Genomic DNA, 25,905 nt, shown 5'->3' on the forward strand with positions numbered 1-25,905 from the left:
ACCATGTTTTCCTCAGGCTTGTGGTCCAACCTGTGCTTTCTTTAATCACTCCTCTCAACTTGTGATCTTTACTGATCCTCTGCCTTGGGCTGCATGATCACCTAGTGCAACCCCCACTCCTAGTGGGATGCCGGTATTGCCATACCCTCTCCATCCAGTTCACAGAAAAGCTCAGCTGCATTTGAAGGTTTATTTCTGTGGAAGACAGTATTAGTGATTTAATAATAAGCTTTTTCAAAACATTACTGATTCTTCTAGTCATATTCACATTGAATTATAGCAAAGAATGAAACGGGTCCACTTCCCTACCTCTGAATATTTGCTTGAAAACACACATATGTCGTTTCAATCGAGATCCCTCTTACTGGCTGGAAGCAACCTGCTGCGTGATGGGCAGGGTTTTTCTTCAGTTCCAGGACCTCCCTTATTGTACTAGAAATTTCTCTGTAATACTCACAGATCACCTCAGTCTCTGTAGATTTCTAGATACAGAATGAAGCAATAGTTGGGATCATCCTTATTTTTTTTCCTTTAATTTTTATTTTTATTTTTTCACTGTGTTGAGTGTGGGAAGACAACATCCTTTTAGACCATTCCCAGCTGAAGGCAATTTCTCTATATTTGGCTTCCCTATTATTTCTTCAGAGCCTTCTCCTTGCCTCTATTTTGCTGTTTTCTTGTTTCTTTAAAACTTTTGCTTTAACCCTACGCATTCACCCAGGAGGCCATCATGCAGACAGCCTGAACTCCCCAACAATGGTAACAAGCTGTTCTGTCAGTGGTGGGACTGTAATGAGACACTGGTACAGATTCTCCCGCATTTAATAAGAGATATATTTGTTTTTCTGTCCTTAATGGTGTATTAATAGCATTTATTTTCCAACCTTACCAGCCTGCTTTCCTGAGATTGTAAAGATTGCAGAACTTTCTGATTGAAACTATGCTGAAAGCCTTTTGGGGGTGTAGGAAGAGAGGAGGAGGACAGGCAAGCAGAGAAGCAGACTAAGAACATGGTAATCCTTATTTCCTTAGGACACCAGACCAAATCATATCATAGATATCTCTCTCCTCCTCCACAGTATTCCAAAATAAAAATAGAGTGAATCTGAATAAAATGCCAAAATTTGAGTTTGTTGAAGGGAAAAATTTCAGTGAGTCCAAAACCAGTGATTTGGAACTGACTTTTGGAGAACTTGGGAACATTGCAGCCTTCTATTCTTAAGTAAAATAAAATTTAACGGAGGACCCTCTCCAAACCCATGCAGCCTTGTATGGGAAAAAAACAAACAAACAAAAAAAAAACCCAAAACCCCAAACCAAACCAAAACCCACTTACTACTTTTTTCCTCTTCTAATCCCTACTAAGTACATAAAGGAATCAGATTCATGCATCAAGTATGTCAGCTCAGAAGATAAGCATTTTCAGTTGTAACAAAGCACTATTTGCTCCTACAACTTCCCAACATCTGAACAAATGCAGGTCTAGCAGTTGTTTTTTTCTTTTCACATCATCTCAAACCTCTTGACTAATTTCTTATCCACTGGCCAACATTCAAGAAAGCACTTAGATGAAAGCAGGGAAATTCAAAATCTTTAGATTATTTAAGTAAAAGGATCAAGTCCCTTTTTTTTATGATTATAATGCAAAGACTGTAGCTGTTCCTGTTCATCCATGTTTCCAATGCAAAACTGTTCTGGGTGTTGCTCTTTCTAATCAACACCATAATTCTGCTGTTAAGAACAGAAAGCTCCACAACTTTCCCAAGCTGGCGATGCTACCACTGTTTGGGGGTTTTGTTTTTTTGCTTTTTTCTTCTTTCCAATTTGGACTTCAGTTGAAGCTGATTAAAATGAAAATTTCTGTGTTTACTAGAATACAAACAGTCTGAAAAAGGACAAATATTTCACTGTAAAGGGAAAAAAAAAAACAGTGTTTCAAGATCTTTCACAGTAGAAGAAAAAAATGTTCTGAAACCAACAAAAGACTTATTGTTTATGAATGAAATTGAGCTTGAAAAGTCCACTTCCCACTGCTTCCATATGGCTTTTAATATCCAGTGACAGGAGGCACTAGCTGTGAGACAGAAGTCTCAGTGAAGCTAATACCCCAGAGTTACCAGACCCTTGTTTCTGTGGCAGGAACCTGATTTTTGGGTATTTTTTATTCCATGTAGCAAGGCCATGGAGGAATCTGACTGAAAACCCCACGAGTATTACAAGCACTACAAGCTGTGGGATCACCATAGCCCCTCAGGTGTCTTCTGCTCAGGATATCTTGTTTCTTTGGCAGCTTTTGGTGTTTTGTTTTTTTAGCAGTTACACTTTGGAGAAACATTTTAGTTCTCAGAGACTGAATGTGCCAGCAGAAAAATTTGTTGGAAAAAACCCCAATCACCCTGACTTTTGCTGCCTTTATCAGACAAAACCAATGCTGAGACAGAGGATTTTTAGGAACAAACAGGGTGTAAATGTGGTGGACATGGAAGAGGTATAGGGCTCATTACTTAGATATCTGAAGGTTGCACTGTAATGGGTGATGTCCTACAGTGTGCTATGACTACATCTTGTGTATTATACAGGTTTAGCCACATTTTTGTGAGCTATTATTAATGCTGACTTGCAGCATACGCCTTTGGAAGCAGTACAGTCAATGCATACCTGCTTACAGTGGGAAACTCAAAAGCCTCAAATTTCCTCTTGGCTGGCTCCTTCCTCCTACGCCCAACTCAGTCAGTGCCACTCAAAAACAGCAGTTGACATCAAGTTATTTTCTATTGTTGGAAAAACACTCATGGGGAAACCCACATCCCCTGTTGTAAAGGCATCAGAAGGTTGTGAAACAGGTAAATTTGGAGATGGCTTCTTTTTAAGATTGTTTGCAAATGTGTCATCTCCATTTTTTTCCTCTCATCTACTATTATTTTTGCAGCTGTAGCAGGAATGGGCACCTTAGCCACTTTCTAATCAAATTAACCAGGCCTCCTCCCACTCATTGGAAGTCTGGTTGGATTTTCCAGCTTGGATTTATACCCTATGGACATGAGTTAGAGGCTTTTTATCCGCTCCCATGGCTTTAGTTGTCTTGTTGCTGAAGTAGAAGTACTGCAGTAGTTATCAGGGTTGCTTTTGCACAGCTGCACAAAGTTGGATTAGCTACTGTACAAAAAAAAAAAAAAAAAGAGGTATTTAACTCAGCCAGTATGATCAGGCTTATTATTAACTGCAAAAATCAGACTTAAAATGGGAACCATAGAACAGGATAGCAGAGTTACCAAGGAAAATGCCTGCTGGATTCAGACTGGGCTCATTTTAGTATAAGGAGGAGCCACGTGGAGTTTGAAATACCCATAGAACAGGCAGGTATCAAACTGCAGTTCTCTTCTGCGCAGAAACCCTGATGGCTCAGGCACTCTGCTAGGATTTATCAGTACAGCTCCAGTTATCTCAGCAATGCTTTGCTACTTCACAATAATTAAAATATTTTTGGTTAAGGTATGTTTCATCTCACAGTCTTAATTTTGCAGATAGGGAAGATTATTTTTAAAGCAGTGCTTATATCCCAGAGTCTAACTTCTGCTTTATGGCTATAAGTGAGAAAAATCAGACTTTTTATTTTATATGCTTGTCTTCTAACAGCTGCATTGTATCTCTTTTTGTACTAAAATTATGCTAATTTCCAGCTTCATTAATTAATTGGTACCATGAGTGTTGTATTTGTAAATGATGAGTTTTCTAATGATCCCTTTAGAAATGGTCCTACTTAAACCACCAGGTATGTAAATCCAGCTTCCTGTTTGAGAGGGATTCACAAGAATCCCTTTTCAATTAAAAATTACTTTTAGAGTTTTTATTTATTCATAATTTTATAATACATCTGAAATTCATTAGGATATGAGACTTCATTTATTAGAATATCCCTGAGCAGGAGCAATAATAGTAAGGTACACTTCAGTAAAGACAAATGTAATCCTTACAGTAATCGACCTACTGTCTACAGCAAAGAACTTCATTAGCCAATATTAATTTAAGGCAGAAATCTGCAAAAGTAAAAAAATCCCCAAAACCTAACCTCAAAGTGAAGGTTACTAAGTTTCTTTTGCCCTTTCCTCCCTAGTGGCTTTGCCATTCTGAGGTTGTCTTTCCACATATCACACAAGAAGAAACCATGTGAATCATTATGGGCTTCAAGAAACCATGTGAATCATCATGGGCTTCAAGAAAGTTGTCATGGGCTATGGTAGCTGTATGTCTAATCACGGCTGTTGTTTTAACTTTGGGAAGATTTGGGATATTCCAGTCACCACTGAACCAGTCTTGGAGTCATTGTGCAAAAAAAAAAAAAATACATCTCCTTTTAAAAATATATCTCTTTTTTTATATCTCTTTTATTTCAAAATATATTTCTTTTTAAAAAGAAAAAATAGCTGTTTTCTTAAGGCTACCCTACTAATTCACATCAGTTCATCCTGAGGATCAAGTCCTATAGACAAGGTGAAAGGTGAGGTGTGTTCTGCACCCTCCCTTCCCTGCCTTCCTGGAGAAATGCTGGAGGCTTCAGTGCTGTAATTTCCTTGAGTGCACTTCATGCATCCTGCCCCACTCACTCCCTCCAGCACTAGGGCCCGAGCTGGTGCAGGGCAGGAGGAGGAAGCTACAGGCTTCCTTGATACCTAGCCCTGCAAAAGTTCATACTTTTAGCAATGTCCTTTCATTTCCAGAAGGATAGGATCTGGTACACGGCTAAATCCTGCTGCTTGCACCATCACTTTGCATTTTTCAGTTGTCTTAGGGATGAAGCAGTCACAGAGTTACACTATCTCTGTGCAGCACCTAAATCATCATTGTCCTCGAAACCCAGTCCTCAAATTCATGTATTGTTTTATGATTAACAGTGGGTTTAGATCTTGAGGAGACCTGCACAAGCCTGAAGAGAATGTGTCCCTAATGAGAGAACTGGGCTTGTTCAGCCTGGAAAAGAGAAGACTCAGGGGAGACCTTATAACAGTCTTCCAGCATCTAAAAGAGGCCTACAAGAAATCTGGAGAGGGACTTTTTACAAGGGTACGGAGTGACAGGACAAGAAGGAATGGCTTGAAACTGACAGAGGGGAGATTTAGGTTAGGTATTAGGAAGAAATTCTTTATTATGAGGGCAGTGAGACACTGGAATAGGTTGCCCAGAAAAAGCTGTGGCTGCCCCATAGCTGGAAGTGTTCAAGGCCAGGCTGGACAGGGTCTTGAGCAGCCTGGTCTAGTGGGAGGCGTTGGAACTAGATGATATTTAAAGGTCCCTTCCAACCCAAACCGTTCTACGATTCTATGACTGGCCAAGTCCATGCCAACCCATAGCTTCCAGTCACCATCAGGAGTTTCCACAAGCCTGCATGTGAAGTAGCAGCCCAGCATTCAGTGATGCTTTACCTTACTGGGTGTGAGTATTGCCAATGAACAACCTGCAGATTAGCCAAAAAGCTAAGCATTTCTACAGTGACGACCCTTTTCCAGAATGGTATTTCAGGTACTTAAAGCTACTAAGTGCCTCCAGAAAGGTGGTTTTGTTCATTTTTCTGATCATAATGTAGAAATCCAGCTGAGTAACTGCATACTGTAAATATTTCTTTACAAATGCTTTTATACTGTTACAAATATCGGCAGATTAATGAAAGTTGTGTATGGGAAAATAGAATTATAAATGAAATCTTGCCATGATTAACTTTGGAGCTCCAGATTGTATATCCATAGGTTTGGGTTTTAGTATCTCAAGGGGCTGGGTACTCGGTGTATTGTGATTGAATGCTGAAGACATTTAGCAGCATGAAGAACTGGAAAAAGCTGAAGCCCTTGAAACAAAGTTGTGCCCAACTCACATCAGGCCATATATTGTGGTGAGGAGATAGCAAACCCTGTCTTTTGATCCCCAAAACAAAAGCAGACAGCATTACAGCCTTATGAGTCTGGAGAACCCAGGTGCATGATGCTCTTGTGGATTTCCCTTTCACCTGAGCACAAAATCATTCCAGTTCAGGAAAACTGTAAGGGAAAAAAAACTGTAAGGAAGATCCCATGTTGTGATGGCATCTTCCTTCAATCAGGCAATCTCTAAGAGGCCATGACATTTACAGTCTTGCTCATTTTTGAACTTCAACAGCCTCTGCTATTGGAGCTCCCTGTGACTCACACAGTTCATTTATCCCAAGAGGCATTATAGATTTGATACTTACTTCAGTTCTGTTTTGGATAGTGTTGCTATTAGACTTTCAGTTTTATAAACAGCTGTATGCAGATGATGAGATATCCAGGCTTATTGTTGCTCTACATGTGTGTAGGGCAGTTCACCGCCCAGTCACCCGTCACAAGCCCAGCAGGGAGGCAGGGATCATCAACAGCAGCACTTAACACCAGTTTTCAACAGGGCTGCTGCCAGCAAGGGTCCCTGTCTGTTACTGTTTGATAGGGATGACAGGGGCAGAGGAAGGTTGCTTGGTTTTATCTCTGGAGATCGTTGCTGCTCGGATGCCGGCACCCCATCACAGTGCTAGGTTATCTGAAGCACGGCTTTCTAGACGACACCTCACAGCTTTGGGAAGCTATGGCTGGCTGAGTCCACGCAGGTCACCCAGAGCTCAGCTACAGCAGTAGCTGCAGTAACGGCAGTCCCGCCAGGCCAAATGGCACCTTACCAGCATGTCACCTACGTTTGCAAGCAGATTGCAAGCAGGCAGAGCTCAAGTCACTACCAGCATGGGCAGTGCACAGCACACCCAGGGAAAACAAGCGTAAACCCAGATCCTGAATTTCTTTCTGTGGAGACAACTACATTTCAAATGTTGCTGCAAAACAACATTGGTAATGGCATGAGCTGACTGAAACTGAAGTTAATTATGCTTTGCTTTCCCTCTCCTCCAGTGTCAGAACTGGAATAATACACTTTCTGCCTGTGATAATGTTTCCTATGTTATTTTTTCCAAATTATAACACACTTTCATTCATTAAATTTCTTTAAAAATGGAATGTTTACTTGCTTCCTGCATTTGACATTAGTTAATGAAGTACAAGCAAATGTTAACTGAATTCTCAAAGATGCGTATCTGTTCTTTCCTTTTTCTAATTAAGGTTCAACACAGCCAAAAGCATGTGGGGAAAATCTTATTCCTATGCTGGAAACAAATACAAGACTCAGAACCAAATAAATATTAATTTCAAAACTGTTCATGGCTAAAAGTAGAGGAAATGACTGTTACCTCAGAATCAACAACTGGAAGAGCTTAAAATTGAAGTTAGGTCAAAAATCTGGAAGTCAGCAGGGTAGCAAGCAACCTTCTAACTGTTCATGTCTTGCCAATTAATCTCATCCTATATAAACAGACTTTGTATGCCTTGATGTTTGGGCATGGATGAAAACAGGTGCCCAGTTACTCAAGTTTCTTTATTTCAGTGTGAAGTAAGAATCAAAATTATGTTTGCATCGAAGTTACAGACAAAATTCAACAGGAATGTTTGAATTGACTGTGAGATTTACAGTTGAAAGATAATTTCATTGAAGGTGTTAGGGATAAATGAGTGTTTAAACCCCATATTAAATAAAAGCAATACACAAATAAGAGGTGGAAAATTTGTGCTTGTATTGACCATGTTCCAATTCAAGGTGGAAATATAGCTAGAAAATAACAGTGACTGTCATAAACACTTGTTCAAGCCTGTTGTTAATACGTTTTGCTGATCCAGCTGTGTTGCATTAAATGTCACAAAAGAATATCATTTTTATCTAGCTGTGATGATTTTAATGCTCAGTGGTAAAGGACAACTCCTTTATCCAGTGTGAGGGAGGGAAAAGGCAGTGAAAGATTGTGTTGTGTATATTCTCTCTCATTTTTCTTTAGCTAGATCTATGTAGCTCCTTTGCAATTCTAGCACTGTCAGGAAGAAATTTTCTATTACCTCCAGAGAGACAGATCTAACCCCAAACCCTCAGTCCAGTAAGCCCTTATAGACATTGATAGCTGGATTTCTGATCAAGGAGCCAAATGGTTACCACAGTAGGAAATGCCAAGTTGAGGCTGAAGAACTGAGTTGGCAGCTGTGAGAAAGCTAGGAATCTAGCATCAGAGAACAGTATGGGTCGGAAGGGAGCTTCAAAAGTCATTTAGTCCAACCCCCTGCAATGAGCATCTTCAACTAGATCAGATCACTCAGAACCACATCCAGCCTGGCCCTGAATTTAGCTGTTGGCTGGAAGAATTACAGCCATGGACGCTGTCCCGGATATAGGCATATAAGTCAGCTCAACTCTTTACCAAAAGTGAGGCACAAGCAGTTATAACTTGCAGGCCTTTTGAGTTTCTGCTCTCAGTTTACACAGGAGTCTGATGTTTGGGATTTTTTCTCAAATATGCTTTATCTGGAGCTAGGATTTGAATCTCCTGAGAGCTGCAGGGGAGGCAAATACATGGTCCTATCAGCAAGGTAGATGGAGCAATAGCTAGCCTTGCAATCTCAGTGCATGTGGCAGACACTGAACTGTGTGGCATTGCCCAAACCCAGATATGCGACTGATGAGCTGCTCTTCCTCCTTAGACTCTGCACTTTTATAAACAGTAGGGAGATGGAGACAGGACTATTGTGTATATAACCTCCAACTTACCTGTATGTGTCCAAACATAATACTGTTACTGGATAGCAATATATTTGGACCCTCTCCCCTCTCAGTTGGATTCCTAAGAGGGGAGAAGGTTGACATCATATGAGATGAGGCAGAACTAGCACCCAGGCTGCAGCACTGAATAATTTAGACCAGCTTGCCACAGTGGCTAAACTAAAATTAAGACTGCACAGCTTTATGGAGAATTCCACCAATCTGCACCTGCACAAAGGTACTGCCTGTAACAGAAGTGGTAGCAGCATTGCTCATGTCCAAAGGCAGATGAAATCCCCTTTGTGATAAGTTTTTGTTTGTGCAGTTATGGGTGTATCTGTAATTATAGGCAATGAGAAAAAGTATGGCTTGCTCAACAACACAGACAGGTACATGCCACGTGAGTGGTCACACTCTTATTCCTCCTCCTTCTCTCTATACTATTAGCTCCCCTCTTTGCTATTAAGCCCTCTCTGTTCAGCTTTGGTTTGGAGCTCTGCTGACTACCTTCAGCAGTTCAGTACACGATGTGTATCATATGCCCTTTCTTCCGTTTGCCCTGATCTTAATTTACATTACTTCCTCTCTGCAGGGAATCTAATACAATCTACATCATAAAGCTCAAATGCACTCCTAAAAGTGCATGATCATAGCAAAGATAAGTAGCAAGGAGATGCAGCACGTTCGGGAGCACCCTTGGGAAACAGCTGTTTTCTGTGGAAAAAAGACAAAACTCTTAAAGACAACCTCGAAAGAAAGAACTGTGTATTGGCAGGGTTGTAACACACATCAGAAAGGTATCTGGAGAGAGAAGAAAGAAGGAGCTACGGAATGAGATCCCTAGATACAGGATTTGTATTTTGTGCTTCACTATTTTGGCTGTTACCACACATGATTTCAGTGTCAACACACCAGAAACCACAGGAGCATAAGCAACAACAAACTCTCAACTCAGTTTACCAGTGCTAGTACAGCTGTGAGTTCCACTGTTTTCTTTACAGCTAAAATCACTTCACTTATACAAAAACAACAACAAAAAAAAACCAAATGGAAAGAAACACCCAAATCAAAACCCCTTCATTTCCAGAAGCTGTAAATTATGATTACCATGCCATAACCTACTGTAAACAGGTTCCTGGCCCAATGACTAAGGCTGGTAGGCTGTCCTGCAATGCAAACAGAAGCATGGACATCTTCCAAAGGTGTTGGATGTGAGAAAGGTTCTGCTGGGCTCAGAGTCCCAGGCATCTAGCTTCTTGTTTGACTGAGAGCTTCAAGACTGGGGCATTTCTACAGGAAATGGAAAGCTTGAGAGCTGCAAATGCAGAGTTTTATGGAGATGACTGAGTTAAGAACAGAGGGAACTGAGGTTCTGCATGCAGGTCCGTTTCCACAAGGCAACAGCTTCAGCCAAAGAAGGAATGCGTTTGTCAGGGGGCACAAGCCTTTGTAAGTGCCATCCAGTGGAAGCCCAGCAGCTGGGGCAGGACCGACACCTACCTCAGTGAGGGCGATTTTGTGCCACTTCTCTCCCGCTCCCTGAGGAGGCAGCAGAGGGGCGCGGGGCGGCAGCGGTCAGCAGGGGGCGGCAAAGGACCTCACAGAGCGCGGCCCTCCCGCGGGGCGGGGCAGCGGCCTCCGGCACTCGCGGTGGTAAGGTAGGAGGCGAGTGCGCTGTGCGAGCATAGCCGGGGTGTGGGTCAATTAGGGGTTTATGCGGCTTAAAAGCGAGTTTGGGTTTTATTGTATGCTCTCATTCCCTTTTTACAGGGGAAAAGAAGCAAAATTTGCAGCAGCATTGCCATAACCTCACGGACTCTTGGAACTGCTAGGGCTCTCAAAACGTGTATTTTTCTCCAGCTGCCTTTGAGAATGACCATTTTGTTCAGGACTGTCTTACGTGCTTTTGGTAACTCAGGCCGTTTTTGCAAGCTTGGCTCTGAGGTCTGACATCGCAGCTCTGATTTGCGAAGGGGGGGTGGCTGTGGATATTCGGAGTGTTTGGTGTCGCAGACATACATACTGTTAAAGGCAGTTTTAATATGAAGGCTTTATGCAAATTAAACTTCCTGTAGGTTTGTCACCAGAGTTGCTCCGGCTGCCTCATCTGTGAGTTACCCACCTACAACTATGCACTCCCTTCTCACGTCCACACACCGAGTTAGTCAGAAATACCTTTCTGCTATTGTTCACACCCTCTCTTCAGCTCAAGTGTTGACTTTACTCAGCAGGTATTTCTGTTTGTGTCCAAAATGGGATTGTACTGTTCTTTATTTCTGCTAGTGCTAGAAAGCAAGCAGGGCTGAGCAGGAGCTTTATCCTCTTCTGTTAATCACAGAATCACAGAAAGGTTTGGGTTGGAAGAAACCTTAAAAGATCATCTAGTTCCAACTCCCCCCCCCATACTGTCAGCAGGAGTGCCCTCCACTAGACCAGGTTGCTCAAACCCAATCTGGCCTTGAATGCTGCCAGGGATAGGGCATCCACAACTTCAAGAGCTGTAAATTACTTGTAAATACAGAGTTAAAATCTTTATAATGCAGACAGGAATGGAAGCAATGACTTTTTTTGTTTAGAAGATCTTTCCTGTTCTGTAGACCTTGCTGGTATATGCTACAGCCATGATATTCCATAACCAAGCACAGGATGCCTTGACCTTTATCGGTTTTTCTGATAAAATCTTACTTTTCTCTACAAATGCTGCCTTCTTGAATTTCACCCTTCAGAATCCAGTAGAAGCCTGTAATTTTTGCAGCTACCTTATGCAGTGTACCCATTTGACTGGATGTTGCTGGCTAGTGATGTCTGTGAGCTGCCCTGTCTCCTCCACACCTCCATTCCTCAAGCATCCAGATCATTAGTTTTTAGCATAGACACTTACAACTAGTTGTCAATAAAAATAAAAGTCCACGATTACATCATGAGAAGGGTATTTTTGGCCTCCAAGGAAGCAGTGTATTGACTCATCAGTATGGTCTGCTGGCCAAGTAAGTATAGCTTTATTTCTTACCTTTTAAGTTAAAGTATTGAAAAGGCAAATAGCCAACAGGAAGACAGGGAAAATGTGGACTGACACAAACCTAGAAAGACAAGGTTGGCAGAAATCCACATTATTTTTGGCTGTAAATGACTGGTAGCTTTCCTGGCTCAAACTCCTTCAACAATATTTAGGACGCTCTGAGATTTGTTTCATTTTAGTTTTTTTTTCTTAGATCTTCATGCCCTTTTGGTTCTATCATAGGGAATGCTATACTACAGGTTCACACCTGCCTCCAAATATTCTTTTTTTTTTTTTTTTTTTTAATTCCATTCTGGTAATTTTTCCTCTTTCCAGTATCTTCCATCTGTCCTCCTCCAGAGTACTGAGAACATAGGAGGCACTCTTCTGAAGGAGAGGATTTTCTGAAGGGTTATCACCTTATCAGATTAGTTGCTAGGCTTTTCCTTTAGCCATTTGACTGCATGTAAGTTGAAGCAGGAGATCACACATAACCCACCACCAAATGAATTAACAAGAAAGTAAAGTGATGCTTGTAGATTGTGACCTAATATAATTCTGCCATTATGCATAGAAACTGAATCTTCAATTTTAAACATTTCCAGCTCCTATTAAGATTATAGCATTATATTTATATTGAAACTATGAAACAATCACAACAGCCTCTCTGTGGTGAAGGAGAAGAGCGGATGGGAAGAATGCTTCATGTTTGAGAGCAGGGAACTAGTCCTTCAAAGTGTCATTCCTTAGATTAGACTTTCAATATGGATCATTAGTAGGGGCTAGAAATTAGGACAAATGACTTTCATATAGTTTTGCTTCAATTTATTTTGTATTACTGAGAGGTCTTCAAACTGGGGCAGAGTCAGATAAAACCTGTCTCCTCTGAGATGGCTAATAATAGCAGGTTCAGGGATTTGCTTCTGAAGCTCACCCCCAGCCACCAGAAAAAGCATTCTTTAAATATAAACTATTTTCTCATTCTCAGCTAAATGTATGATCATATTAAAAGTGTTTTTCCTTCTTTACATTCCAAACAAACAGAATATAGAATTCAGCTGCAGTTTCAGAATGGAAAGTTTTATTTGATTGATCATACCATCTTATATTAACTATAAGGTCAGTTCCTTTCAGAAAAAAACAAACAACAAGCTAGAATTAAGTTTGGAACCCCACTCATTTCTGGGTCCAATTGGCTTTTTCCTTTCAAGCTACTTCTTCTGTAATGGTGTACTGTGTAGTTTGTGGGCAGGCATGGTCTGCCTCCATTTTGAAGTGGGCTATTAAATCACAAAATCTCAGGTTTTTGTGGAAAGAAATTTTTTGGCATTACTATTAAATAGCAATGCATGCTGATGTGGTTTTTGTTTTTGTTTTTGTTTTTTTTTTAAAGTAGATTGTACCATTGCAAAACATCAAGGCCTGGTTTCCCAGGCAGTCAGCATCATGGAAACGTTTGCTCTGATTCAGCTTGACCAAGTGGTTTGAATTCAGGCTCAAGTTACTTTGTTGCATTTATCCTTTTCAAGTTGTCTTCAGAAGTGACTGACAGCCAATGCTTTCCAATGCTCAGAGCCCCAGTGTCACTTTCTAAGCTATACTCTCACACTGTCCCCTGAAATCCAGTCTGGAGGAGTGGATTAAAGATATTGAAAGCATATGTCCCACAGTAAACTTCTCATACAATTAGACTGACAGTGATTTTTTTACTTCCTGCACTTCATTTCTCTTGCTGTGATGTGTAGAGTTATAGTGCAGTTTTCTCTAGTGAAAAAGATTTAAGGTACTGAATGCTCTTTCAATGAAAATCTAAGTGTAAAGGGAAAAATATGATGGATCCTAAATGCATTTGTTAAGCTAGCCCATCAGTTTACAAGTGCTTAGGAACAGGCTTCAACTTTTATGTGTATGAACAGTCCTCTTTAGATCCCATGGGACTCTTTATGGGCACAAAACAAAGCACATAAGCATGTTCAGTCTAGAGTCCCTAAGTACATACTGTGCTTTGTTATAATATCCATTTCAACACAAAGGTGTTAGTTTTGTCACCAGGAGGCTTCTTATTCCCTCCCTCTATTAGAATAGAAATAAATAACAAGATTTAAGAGACTAAAATGATTATTGGTTTGTAGTATATACCAAGGTCTGCTTGGCTGAAAAAAAAATCTTGAAAATCAATCTTCATGTCATGCTATGTTTTACACCCTTGGCAGAATATTATTTTCAGCAGTAAAGTACTGCACCAAAACAAGTTCTCTTTGGCACACAAAACAGACAACAAATATTTCTAAGGCATCTACTTTTATATGAAAATGGCATAAGTTTTGCTCCAACTGTAAAGAAATTACTGCTGTCAACTTCACACAATTCTTAAAAAAAACTTTACCAAGCTCCTCATAATAATCCCATCAAAAAAATGACAGTTGTAATATTTTACATATGACATTTTCCTAGGTATTAACTATAAAAAGTAAATAAATACTTCCAAATTTTCACATGCTTTTGATGTTTGATTTTGGTGTCTGATATTGAGGGTATCAACCAAACTTTTGCCTCAAGTTTGATCTTGTAAAGATAATGTCAGTAGCATTCTACATTTAATGTCCCACAAACCAGTTCATGTCCTAAATTCTAGCATGGACTACAAATTTTATTTAATTCTACACTAATCTGTGAGCAATATAAAAGCAGGTTAGTTGAAAATGCATGGTTTTAAAAATACTAGGTTTTTCATGAATAGACATCTAACCATATAATGCACACATCTTCCATTGTGGCAACTGCCTCGGTGTGTGGAAGAGACAGCAAGAAACTTAACTGCAAGGAATCCCTGGATAGACTGATGAAGCCCCTAAAAGGCATGCAGAGCTTTCAGATGAAAGGATGCATCACCTTCTCTGCCACAAATCTCCAAAGACTCCCAGATACATGTGACTTGCAGGAAATGCCGAGTTGTTGTTAGGACTCATCACATAAATAAGCATGGGGAAATGGTAAGCTCTTCATCATTTCCTTCAGGCCTGCTATATCTCTTCCATTTCTCTGAGCTGCACTGCCAGAATTTCACAACAGATGGGAGAAAAGATTTTTTGGATGTATGGCCTGTAACCCTAATGCTGGATGTCAGCACTGTTGACAGGGTTGAATTTATTGAGCACTCAAAGAAACTCTGTACATGTAACAGTTGTCGTGATTTTGATAGGAATAAATTAGCCAGACCTGGACACTCTCACACATAATACTGTTATATTTCTGGACTACTTTTATCTATGAGCTTTCTATTTTTATGTGTATGTTTTCAAGATGAGGTTACGTACACACTGGATGATCTGAATAGCAACAAAGGACAAGTCAAATTCAGGTACAGTTAAAATATTCTCTCTTAATTACTCCTTTGGTGTGTTTATAACCAATGTAAATGGTGTTGTATTAACAAGCTACCTGAGCGTTTATAAACAGCTTTGTGCTAAACAAAGGATTGAATGGCAGCTTAAACTCTGAGCTCTATTGCTTTGACAGGATGAGTTCGGGCAATGGTGCACAGCAGTCACCCACGCAAAGAGGCAAGCCCTGTGCTCTCATCCCATGCTCACTCCAAAGAGTGAGCCAATTTATTTGAACTATAGACATGAGAATGGCTGGCTGGGATGGATTCTTAATAGCTTTTACATACCAAATGCTTTCTGTGGTTTTGTATCAGTAAATGATGCCAAATTTTTCCAGGGAAAGAAGGTTGCTCTCTATTTTACTTATTTTGAGAAATAAATCATTGTTTTTCTCTATGGACTTCTGCAGCACAGTGGTAATGAAGTTCATTCCTCTTACCTCTTTATAAGTATGCATACATGGTGCAGGAGAGGGGAAATGGGAAAAATAAGAAATAGGTTACCATTTTTTGTCGTTATTTGAAGTTTCCTTTCACTTCTTCAAATGTGCAAAGAAAACCTCTTCAAGAGGTGAGACATACTTTTACATATAAGCTCTCAGAAGCAACACATAATACCCCAAACCCACCAACTTTTTTGCAGGCTATCTGAATTACTTCTTCACTTCATGCAAATTGTAGCTGAAATTAGAACTGACCTTCAGAGACAGCACTGCAAGTGATAGTAAGCACATTTGCAATATGGTCTCTGGGTTTGTGTTTCCAAAGGACCTTGTAAAATTCTTCACTTCCTTGCCTATGCTGTTTTGGTGGCCAGCGGAGCAGAGGTCATTTTGTTTGTTTTACCCCTCTCATGTCTTTGCTTTGCCAGGCATGTGTCTGTAAGACACATCACGGCTCTTTAAAAACAAATTATGTCATGTAGTAAAAAGATTACTTTAAAGGATTGTGTCAAAAGCTATTTCTGTTCCCAGCTGTTAAAACTGTAGCACGACTTGGCTATTTTATTTGCCTTTAGAAAGCTGCTGATCTTATATTAGCAAGTGAGCCTAAGTTTACAATTGGAACAACTGATGAAATACGGTGAAATCAATAGTGACCATGTTAAAATAAATATTGTGCAGAAGAATAAATGTTACTATTTATGAAGCAGGAAAGGTCACAGGCTATAGAAAATGAGTGCATTTATCTGAACCACTGTATCACAGTCAAACTGAAAGCCCTCTGATCAGTGAGTCATCCCTTTGCAAACGTTTTTCTCTTACATCACTTACAATAGAAACTACTTGTATAGCCTCTGCCTTTGTTGTCAGTGTGAAAATCACTGAGGCATGGCTGCTGCAGGACCCCATCATATAGCTCATGCTCCTCTTTAACTCAAGTGGAGCCTTGTTTGATGATAAAACTATCGCAGCAGGGAACTATATTTAAAACTTGGTTACTCATTCATCTTATGGGTGTTTTTTGGAGTCGTTAGTGGGTCACATAACTATACATATTTCCTTCAAGTTCCCATTATACTTACTACTTATAATTGTAGTTGTTTTGCTCCAACTAACTCTCTTAATAGAACTGCAGTCTCTAACCCACTGTATGCAATTCCCCCTTTATTCTGCTCTTTGAGAGTTTTATGACAGAGTCTAATCTGAATTTCCAGATAGTAGCAGTAGGTTACAGCAGTGTTTGGCATTTGCTACTTGGAGCTACTGACTCCTAAAAAAAAGGTTTGAAGAGAAGCATCAGGAATCATACAGTTCTGTTGTAGCAAAACAACTGATTTTTTTATTTGCATAAAGGCCAAATAGTCTACTCTTATCAGTTTAATTTGTTTCTGTACTTAAAACAGTCTTTCAGCAGTTAGGATATTTAAAAAATTCTTTTGCTTTGCCACTTCCATTCAGGAAAGATATTACTATCTTTTATTTTATTTTCCCTTTTGAATAGACATGAAAACTTAAGATATATTTCAATAGCAAGCACATCAGTTTATACAGAATTTTATCATGCCAAAACATCTTTATGCACAAGCATCAGCAATGAGATCGGCTCTGCTTTGAAAACAGTTTTTGTTAGCTATTGAGCTTTACAGAGATAGTAATGTTAGCAGAGGAAGTGTTGGTGATTATGTCATATCTATAATTCCACATTTATAAAAGTCCCATATGGAGTGGAAGGCAAGAAAGGAAGAACATGTGATGGCACTATACACTTGTTTATTTATAGAAATGGTAGTTAACCAAAAGTACCCAAGCTGTTCACATCAGCAAGCTAGCTCCACACAGGATCCACATGCATCTGAGCGCTGAAAACTGCAGTTCCCAGTGGAACTAGGCACCCACTGGCATCTAAAATCCTTTTGTTCCTACACTTCCTAATAAAAATGGCAAAAGATCCATATGTGATCCTTCAAAATCAGTATGCATTCCCCCCACGATCCTGAAGATTACAGAGCCATTAGATGCCACTCTTACTACATGTTTAATCCAGAAATGCTGGCATTGATCCTTTACTAGGAAAGTAGGAAATAATGTTTTGACTTCTTTCTCTAACTAAAGCAATTTTAAAAGGTTGCTTAGGTACCTGGCCACCCTGGGGAATGTGTCTTGCTCTGCTTGGAATAATTAGGAAGGAAAGCACTTGACTGCAGTGCCAGGACCTGAAGAATAAATTTTCTTCCTTTTTACTCTAGAAAGGAACAAGTCAGTCTAAGGATCTGAAGTACGGATGTAAGAGTCTAAAATAGCAGTAAAGCACTCATCCCTTGGCCCACACTGTACAGAAAAGCAATAGGAATATTCATAGCAGATTAAAGACAACCAAACCTCTATTATGCATGAACAAAAGAAACAGCCAGTGACAAATAACATCCCCATTCCAAACTACTTAACACAAGAAATTTCAGAGGCTGTTATCCCTTCCTCCTATTTCCTTTCCCTGCCCTCCCACTGCTTCTCATTACCCAACAGACTTCTAAATTCCACAGGCATTTACCCAGCACAGAGCGAGGGCAGCCGAAGCCCATCTAAGGACAGGCTGTGATAAAACTGTCTTTTCCTTCTCTCTGAACATGTTTTCCTATATTTCCCTTGCAAAGACATCAGGGTCACCAAAAACCCCATTACAAAGTGATTCATGGAGAGGAAAACTAATCACTTTCTGGGCAGTTTTGTACTGCCCCAAAATTTAACATTTGAGAAACCATGATGAACTTGAGAAATGGTTTTGCCACAAAGAAGAAAAAAAATCAGGAGGTTGTATTTCTTCTCAAAACTGGCCAATATTTTTAAAAAGGTATAATAACCCCCCCAAAAGATAGCTTTGTGACAAGGAATATGTAGCATTCCAATATTAAATGGGACACTGTGGTTGAGAACTTTGCTAAATTTGCTAGAAAGGCAGAATTATAAATCTGTGAATGATTTTAACACCGATATTTCCTAATCTGGGAGAGCATGACTCTGCAGGCTTTATGCTCTCTTTTAATTCTTATCTATCTGTGTGTGTAATCCAGGGAATGCTGATAGCCCTTTCAGACCTTCAGATAATTTCTCATGAAAGCCAAGATAAGTATGAACAGCATGAAATGCCAGATACAACATGGTGTTTAAAAGCCTAGAGCGGGACTTGGACTGAATTTCAACCTACTGCATTATAACCCTTAGTGTTTACAAAAGGTACAATCAGAGGTTTTAGGGGCATCTTATTTTGGTTATACACAGCCTATGTTCCTTGGGTTGGACCCCTGCAGACACTGACATTTGCACCAACAGGGCTGTGAAACCACAGCTCACAAAATACCTGGTCCTGATTAGAATCCAGAAATAAGGGAAATAAACCATACCTATGTTCAAGAGCACACTTCCAGGAAATAAATCCCAAGTGAACATCTGTGCCTCTCGGAGCACCTGAAGCAGAGATGTGAGACTTAATAGGTACCTGCATAGGGAGCGCTTCCCACTGGCAACAGCATCTCTCTGCTGAAGATGTTGACCCAGCACTCCTAATTCAGTGTGCTGACAGTTCTCCACCACAAGAGCTGGAAAACTTTTCCTGCATGCTCTGTTGAAGCTGGGTAAGAGCTGCATATAGGAGTCCTTATTTTACTCCAGAGCTGAGCATCTGTAAATTCAATGCTACAACATCCAGCTTTTAAGTCCTCTGACACATTGCTTTTTGTGCAGGTCACAACAAATAGAGACAGACATATACAAGATATGTGTGTAGGGTTCATTGGAAGAAAACCTCTCCAGCTGCTTTACATCCTTAATACCTGGAGCACAAGACCTCATAGTTACTGAAAGTTACTGAAAGTTTATAGTTAAATTTAGAATTTCTTCTCCTCCTCCCTCCAAAACAGGGCCTCATTAGTACTTTCACTGTACAGATTTTTAAAACATCAGTCTGGAAATAAATTAGTCTAGTCAAGCTGTTGCCTTCCCTAGACTCCAGACCTAATTCTTTATGTCTTTTACCCTTGGGTACATTATAACCCCGTGTGCCACTGGACTGAATTGTGCTGAACAGGAAAATGCTGAGGCATTTGCACATTTTATTAACAACCTCTTAAAAGAAGTTATAGCTAAGGTTTTATATTTTTGCATTAATTGTGACCTTCAGGAAGAAGCTGCTTTATTACTAATCTTCTGAAACATACGGTTTCCTTGTCAGGGGGTGGGGAGTGGGTAGGAAGAGGGACTGATTTTTTTTTATTTCTCCATTTTTGAGAGCATTAATGAACACTGCTGTATAATAACATGAGCAAAACAGAAGCCATTTGCTCCATTCATGTAGGATGCAGAAGCACTAATGTCATTAATTGGCCTTTATGCCATATGTTGGAAGGTGCTTTTGGTTTTCACAATGGTCAGAGCAGTATTACCAGCAGTGCAGCAGGAACAGTTACCCAGTTAAACACTCTGGGCAGAAATGTTTCACCAAAACTACAAGCATGGATTTCTTTTGCTTTTCTTTTTTGTAAAGAAAGTCTGATTGCAGTAGATGTGTGTGTAGCAACAAATGAGGAGACCGATTCAACCCTTCTTAAATAGAATGCTATGATAGGAAGTCACACAGCAGCAAGACACGGTGCTGTTACAGAAGCCAGCCTAGGTTTGGCATACATTACAATGTAAATCAGAACAGTAAAATAGGCTTTGGGTTGTTTTTCTTTTCCTTTAGGGGACATCTCAAGTCTCATCATTAAGGTTTGTTGGTTGTCTGCTAAATTCAGAGCAGTATTTCTCAAGGAACCACAAAAGTGACGTGTTAAGCTTAAAGACTTCTAGCTTGTTCATATACATGTGAATCAGGAAACCAAAAAAGAGAAGGTTCTTACTCAGTACAGGAGACTAATGATAATGTATTGCAGCATCTGATATTCTGAATTGACTTAAATATTGCACTTTTGAGAGAGTGTAAATGATGCTATTTTACTTATTCTGGCCCGCAGCACAATGTGTGTTCTAAAGCTTGTATGCTCGCCCCTCACTTTAAAGCTGAGCTCGTACTTCACTTTAAAGCTGACACAGCCTGTACAAAATTAAAATGGCCAGCCTGATCAACAACATTCCCCACCCACATAATGCAAATCAATCAACCAGAATGACTAGAAAAGTGCCCAACACTCCCTGAAGGCTCAATTCTGTATCTTTCAAGCTGCAATTAAAGCAGCTTTCTTCAACGTTCCATCTCAAATTCAAATGACATATAACTTAAAATGGGTTCCTGTTATACTTTAGGGAGTGGCAATCTTGAAAGAAACAAAGTATGCTTTACAGAAAATTAGCATAGTACCATGTTGTTTCTCTTGTGCAACTGTATTAAATAAATATACTCTGTTCATCTAAATATGCTTTTCATGGTTAATTGCTAAATGTAAAACATTTGTAAATTTAGACAAACCAAAAATTATCTGACACTTCTTTCCTATGAATCGTATTTTTTAGCTTTAAAAAGATATATCCTGAAGTAGGGAAAATACTGTTGCAGGTGAATGCAAGAAAAATACGTGACTTACAACAATATCTCTCCCTCTCTCATAATTTAAAATAATTATATATTGCCACTCAAAGAGGAAATCATTGAGTGGCCACAAGGAGGAGTAAAGGAAGACCAAGCCAAAAATGTAATTTGAGACATATAATTGCTGGTGACAAAAAAGACCAATATTCATGTAAATACATATTCACCATACTACTGATCAGATAATCAAAGTACAGATAAAAATGATCACTTAATTTTCTATAAAGTGTATGCACAGGGTACTTTCCCAGCAACATATTTTAATCGACAGTGTTCTGCCTAAGTCTAGATGGTTTAGTTGATTTCACTCTTTCCCTCAGAAATGCATTTTTACAGTCTGGTACATTTTCACTGTTTAGGACTTTGTGCAATGTTGCAGGCACACCAAGTGTCAGTTTTTTCATGTACCCTTTCACTCTGTTTAACCCATATTTCATGATGCATATTTCAAGTATCAGCACATAACATTACTTGCTTCATACATGCTTGCTTGTAAGTAAATGCAGGCACTTTTGACAATCTCAGCCAAGGTGTGGGAAGAGAGTAACGTCCATGAAGACTGTGCAAGCACTTAAATTACTTTGGCCAGACAAGTTGATGCGTAACTGCTGAGCAATGTTCACTGCCTGTGTGTACTCTACCCTGTACCCTCTTAAACTGGCATTTTGTGATAGTGTGAACATACCATAAGCCCCTTAGGTTTTTTTTAAAGTTCACTGTTGGTTTATGTTTTTAAAAGACTGAGACTTCAAAATACATCTCAGGAACTTGTGATAAGGACGGCTGTCAGAACTTCAGTGTCTCTGAAGTCAGTGAAGCTTATCCTGTGCATGCATATGCAGATCTATCTGTAAGTAGACTGACCATGTCTACAGCTCAGACTGCCAAACATTTTCCTTATAAAGATCCAGTTTCAGTTACAACTGTGCCAGGATTTAATTATTTGGGATGAAGTTTCCCACCATGAGCTTCTGCCTCAAGCAGTTTAAGCACAACTCAGCCTTTTTAAGAAAAAGAGTTAGGATAAAGAATTACTAACTAAAAACAAATGCACAAAACCCCTCCTTGTAACTATCTGTCGAGAAGTTTTAGCATGTCCAACATGCTGACAACAAGGAGTCTTTTGCTGACCTGAATGAAATCCTCTTAAATTTGGCTGATTAACTTCTGAGAATCTGTGTGTGCACACATATATATACATAGATACATATACACACACACATACACACAGAGTATATATTTACTCAGTAGAGGCTTCCTGGTCTTGACAACACAAGCCTGAAGCATTTTCCCTACATAGGTCACACAGACTACAGACATGGATTGACAGAGGCCTCAGGTACTCTTTTCCTTTACACCTCTCTAATAAAGGGGTCAATCCTTAGATATAGAATGTTTACTAAAGCTGCACTTAAAACATGGGAGTGAAAGAGGTTCTGCCATTTGCCTAGGTGGCTTGGTTTATGCCTAAAATTATTTGTTTTAACATGTAATTGCAGTCTTTGTTTTGAATGAAGCTGTTTGCACTTCAGCCACAGTGGATGCTGGACATGGCTGAAGACAGCTGTGTCTTGTGCCCATCCCTAGCCTGTCAAAATCTTTAACTTCTCCCTTTTAGACTTGTTCCCTAAACCAGTTATTCATACTTCTTTCCTCTAGGTTGTCCAAAACTGGATACTAAGTGTAACGAAATTATTTTATACCTCTCTTAAAATACGGTCTGTGCTTTACCTCCAAGTCACAGCCCAGCAGTGGTCAGGACATTTTCCTGCTAATCTTTCTCTGGCTACTAATCCTGAAAAAAGAAAGCGAGTCTAAGCTGTGAAATCAGACTATGGTTTCATGAACTCACTAAGGGGTAGCATAAGCTGGCTATTCTGCTCAAATAAGCAGCCTTCTCTTCTCCCTCAACTTTTTACAGTGCTACACTTTTCCTCATACCCCTACAGGTTAACCTAACTGGAGAATTTATCTGTATTAAAAGTAACACAGCTCACAGTTTTTTTCCTTATCTAATTTTATTGAATACCTGTTCTCTGGCTGGGCAGCTGTACAAACTGCTGTCAGAGATGTTTGCTCCTGCCACAGCACTTCCGGGTGATGCTGAGGAAGTTACTCGAGCAGGACTTTTCCTCTCTGATCAGTAACTGAGTGCTTTCCTTTTCTGAGTAAACTGAACAGAGGTTCGGGTTGTGATTTTTTTATTTAAAGAAGTGCTCAGAGACGTGAATAAACGTGTTCAGACTCTGTGAGCTGAAAAACTGTGTTCTGCAGTTCTTCAGCTGGATACTCAACAGGATGAGAGCAGCCATCCAGTTTTTTGGTGTTAACATGCACACTGAAGGCAGCTGTTCAGACATGCAGTAAATGGGAGACAATCCTGCAAAAAAATAGTTTATGTAATTACAGAAAATAAGAATGTACCTTTGCCACAAAAGGGGAAATTAACAGAGACAACCTTTATCCTATTTTATTTTTTGTTTGTTCTGGTGATGCTTTTTTTTTTCTTGGGGGGGTGAAGGGGAAGAGGTGTTTTTTTTCTTTTTACTTACAAACTGTTGTTTTAAGGGATTTTTTTGTCCACATTTTTGGTTGTGGATAGGAAAATGACTTAATGAATTTGTATTTACCTAGCTTAGCCCATTTTTAACAAATAGGTGATGTGTGGAAACATTCACATACAGAAATGTTTTTGAAACATCACTATTTTGTTATTAACAGATATTTCATTTGGTGGGAGAGATCATGTACAGGTGGGAGAAATTCACTCGCACTCCTACTGTATCCTGTATGTGGCAATCATAGCTATTATATTCCTTCTTCTTTTCCCTGCTCTTCATCAGTATAGGATTCCCTGTCTGTCCAAGGAATTTGGGAAGGTGCTTTCCAACAACAGAATTTTGGAGCTGTAAGTAACAGTGTAATAAGAAAGCTGTTGTTTGTTCCTATTAACTCTGCAACTCTCCATCAACAAAGCAGGGGATACTCTTCTTTGCTGGTATGACTGATACAACAAGCAGTGTTTTTAACACATGGGAATACTGGATTACATACTTACTTTAAGGTCCAACAGTATAATTTCTCATGTTGGAATGAAAAAGCTATCTATTACACAGCTTTGGTCCTACTGGAAACACAGGAATTGTACAACTAAATCAAATTCCTAATACAGTCACATCTCAGCTCTGAAACTCATCAGGCCCTTACTAAGATTACTTGGAATGTGTTTGCTATCATGTCACTAAGTTAATGCTCATATAGACTTACATGGGACTATGTGGAGCGCAAAATGCAGTAACTTTCAATATGGGGAGAAGCAATGTGGCCCTTGGCCATGTGTTGATAACTTCATGTATCTGTTATGTACCACACATTACTGCATTCCCTCTAAAGGAAGAGGTACTGACCATTGCTTACAAAGTACTTTGGAAAATGCAGAGTATCAGTGGAAAGGTAGTATAACTGCCTTCCATGGCACACAAAGTGTTAGAGGGGTCTAATCCTCACTCATTAAGTGGGAGAGGTTCTGGTGGAAACACACCCACCTAATGGTCTGATCTGGGATGGCAATGTCAGTGCCCTTCTATAAACTATCATTCCAGAGGTGAATGTTCTCACACCCTGGAAGAATGTTACAGAGTGAACAAATGAACTTGTTCCCACCTTGAGTCTCAGAACAATTAACTAGAATGAAGCCTGCTGACTGAATATTTCATTAGGATTTAAATGTGTGGAAGATCAAGTCTATGTACGTATTATAAATGACGAGAGATTAGATTATTAGATGGCTTTCTCTATCAAGTCTTTTGGATTGATCCCTGGAGGTGTTCAAGGCCAGGCTGGACAGAGCCTTGGGTAGCATGGTTTAGTGGGAGGTGTCCCTGCCCATGGCAGGGGAGTTGGAACTAGATGATCTTAAGGTCCTTTCCAACCCTAACTATTCTATGATTCTATGATTGATCTACTCTTCAGGGTAGGTATTAATGAACATGTTTATGAGGGTAAAACAGAACTGTCCAGAGGTCCTCTTGGGAAATCTGAAAACCCCTGTGAATCAGCCGTGCTGAGCAGCAGTGTGCATTGTTCCTGGTGGGAAAACGTGATACAGCTATGCTCCTCCTTCCAGTACTCAAATTTAGACAGGCAGTACTGCATAGACATATGCAAACTGGCTCCCATTCTTCTGCCTTCACTGCATCTGGCATTGCTGCCTTCAAGTTACTTTGCCCAAACTATAGCCAGCAAAGTGGTTTACCAAAGCATGGCTTATGAGATGAACAGTACAGAGCAAGCAGAACGCAAGAGACAAGCAGCATTTTGGAAAGCCACATCGCCACTGCAGGCATATTTATACTATGTAATGCTGCACAGAGGTCCCTAAATTGAGATTGTAAAGGGTAATTTTGGAATTTGAAACAATATAGCCGTGTCAAGGAATAGTCCAATATGCTTTTCCATGGTATGTCTCTGGTTTTCTCAGCATCTGCCTCTCGCTCACAAAGCTTCTGGCACAGCAGCTCACTCTCCCCCTGCTTCCACCCCGCATTTGTGTTAACCGAGATGCCTGTTAACAGGAGCCAAAGAAGATCAGGAACACAACACCCAAGTTTCACACATATTTTGAGGGGTTTTGGTGTATCCTTTAACCTGGACTGTTTCACCGATCTCATGTACAACTGCATTAGCACAAGTGTGCCACAAGGGCAGGAACAAGCATCTCGAAATTTCTTTGCCACTGGAGAAAAAATACAACCGGTTGGTTGGCCATTGAGGTATTCTGCTTCAGCTAATTAGCTCCGCTGAACGGCTCAATTAGCATGGGTGTAGAGTTGCTCTGACACAGTTACACGGCTTCCAACACCTGAGCTAA

The 25,905-nt window shown here is 39.9% G+C and overlaps 1 protein-coding gene across 3 annotated transcripts in view; it reads left to right on the forward strand.

Annotated features, from left to right (window-relative positions):
- The window catches only part of PTPN3 (protein tyrosine phosphatase non-receptor type 3), a 152,826-nt gene that overhangs the window by 14,770 nt on the left and 112,151 nt on the right, over positions 1–25,905 (forward strand). The window lies entirely within an intron of this gene.

Source organism: Pezoporus wallicus, unplaced genomic scaffold (genome assembly GCF_028554395.1).
Source record: "Pezoporus wallicus isolate ANWC-B61680 ecotype Strahan unplaced genomic scaffold, APGP_CSIRO_Pwel_v1 contig_749, whole genome shotgun sequence".
Classification (NCBI taxonomy): domain Eukaryota; kingdom Metazoa; phylum Chordata; class Aves; order Psittaciformes; family Psittacidae; genus Pezoporus; species Pezoporus wallicus.